The sequence below is a fragment of the Nematolebias whitei genome, chromosome 14 (assembly GCF_014905685.2).
Source record: "Nematolebias whitei isolate Nwh7 chromosome 14, NemWhi1, whole genome shotgun sequence".
Taxonomy (NCBI): domain Eukaryota; kingdom Metazoa; phylum Chordata; class Actinopteri; order Cyprinodontiformes; family Rivulidae; genus Nematolebias; species Nematolebias whitei.
The window spans coordinates 1,208,967-1,211,627 of NC_056511.1; positions in this window are offsets into that span (position 1 = coordinate 1,208,967).

The window sequence follows — 2,661 nt, forward strand, 5'->3', positions numbered from 1 at the left end:
AAACAGGCAAACTGAATGTAAAAAACATATCACGGCACCATCTCACACCCAGAATCTATCTCCCAGTCACACCACCTTTGAACCGGCCCCCCCCCCCCCCCCCCCCCCGAACTCTTGTATCTAAACCTGAACCCTGAATTAAACTGAATTACGTGTTTGTTGTTTCAGCGTTGGGGCGCGCAGCCTGTTCGAGTCTCTCTCCGGTAAACTCTGCTTCCTGCAGCTCTTCAGTCAAACGAGATGAACTCTGCCTGACTTCTTGTGTTTGAGCAGAATTATGTCACAGTTCTCTGTGTGAGCGTCACTTTCACGTGCTTGTACTTTATTATAAAAATGTGTAACATGTTGATTCTAAACATGAGAATAAAGCAGGTTCTGGTCATCTGTGTGTCATAATCATTTCTTTTACAGCTGATAAATCACCTTTATGACCACAACAAAGTTGTTTAAAAACACAAAAACATCCTTTCACTGTCACCTTTTAAGGGTTTAATGGCTGTCAGCACATTTTCACCCATGACCATCACGAGCGCTACGTCTGAAAAGTCAAACTGATGGACTTTCTTGTCACTACTGGATCATGAAAACCACAGAATCAATGCAGAAACCATATTTGTATCTTTGACCATTTCTTAAAGTACAGTCATTGAGAAATGTTGCAAACTTCTGACAAGCAGCAAAACCAGAAGCCCCAAAGAAAAGGCCGCCGTGAGCAAAGCTGCCCACGTTATTCAACTTATCAACCTGTTCATAAGAGCAAAACTTTATGAATAAACTTTACTCCTTTGTTGAGTTGACGGACAGGAGGACCATGAAATCGATACACGACACTGAGCTTTGGCCTCTTTTATTCATATTTGACACATTTTTATAACTGCACTTGTATATCTGCACATAATTAGTAAATAACTCATAAACACTTCAGTAACTAATTAGTAAGTAATCACTAACTAATGCTAAAGTGTGTGGAGAACATGCTGGTGTTGGTCGTTACTGGACCTGCAGCTCCAGCTGGTCGAGCGTTCTGTGGGTGATGGAGGCAGCTGCCCAGTTGCCCTGATCAGTTTCATGTTTCTGCTGATCAGTTTCATGTTTCTGCTGATCCATTTCATGTTGCTGCTGATCAGTTTCATGTTTCTGCTGATCCATTTCATGTTGTTGCTGATCAGTTTCATGTTGCTGCTGATCAGTTTCATGTTGCTGCTGATCCATTTCATGTTGCTGCTGATCAGTTTCATGTTGCTGCTGATCAGTTTCATGTTGCTGCTGATCAGTTTCATGTTGCTGCTGATCCATTTCATGTTGCTGCTGATCAGTTTCATGTTGCTGCTGATCAGTTTCATGTTGCTGCTGATCTGTTTCATGTTGCTGCTGATCTGTTTCAGTGTTGATGTGTTCATGCGTGCACATCTGCTCACAGACTCATGTTCATGTTTGTGCTGATGTTCAATGTTTTATGTTACGAGTGCTTAGTGTATATTTAGTTGATGTTTTTCTTAGTTCATATCTTAGATGTTATTACTGTTTTTCTTATACATTTTATTGTTGGATGTAACTGGGACCCTGTGGACACAACTTCGTTCCACTACGTGTACCACATGTGATGCAAATGACAAAGAATCTTGAACCCTTGAAAACCTTTTATCTTATCTTCAGTCCTCACTGAGGGAACACTGCAGGTAATGATGTCCTGAGAGCGCACGCTGTAGCTGCACTCACACAGAGACATGTAGGAGGAGATGTATGAAGGCAGCAGACCAGGAAGTAATTTAAAGATGAAAATGTACCAGTGGGAGAGTCTGTGTGAAGTTAATGGTGACCAGTTAACCAGTGAATACTGGGTGCAGTGGTGGGTACGGTAGTTACAGCCAGTTATGAATCTTAGTGTACCGTGATAGACAGCATCCAACATGTGCAGCATCCAACATCTGCAGCATCCAACATCTGCAGGGTTCTTGCAGTTATCAGTCTTGTCATACATACATTTATAATCTGTCTATACAACTGTCCCAGATGTTTGGAAAACAGCTGCTGTGCTGCCATTGTTGAAGGGAGGAGACCCCACTATACTGAACATTTATCCACCAATCTCCAAACTTTGTGTTTTAGCTCAGGTTTTAGAAAAAACTGATAAATACTCAAGTCAAGAAGTATTTGGACTCTTAATATTTTATCTTCTCTACAATCTGGCTTCAGGAAACAACACAGCACAACGACTGCTTCACTAAACGTTTTTAATGATGATGTTGAAACTTTGGACACTAAGGAGCTGCACTTTTCTTAGAGCTGTCCAAACCTGTGATCCTGTACATCGTCACATCTTCTGGCACAAGCTCTCAGATAGTGGCTTCTCAGGTCACACTGTTGTTTATTGGCGAGCTAACACAGTTGCCAGGGTTTTCCAGTTTCTACATTCTGCATCTGACATCATCCAGTCAGACTTGTTCCATCTCAAACTGGTGCTAAATGCTGACAAAACCAAAGGGATGTTTTCTAAGGTCGTTTTCACACTAGATAGTCCGGTAGACTTGGTTCGGTTCGGGACCAATATTCATGACCTTTTGTTACATTTGAGCTGGTGAGTTTGCATTCACACTGCACTGTGCAGTCGAGTCAACCTGTTGAAGCAACCTGTTGAAGCAACCTGTTGAACCAACCTGT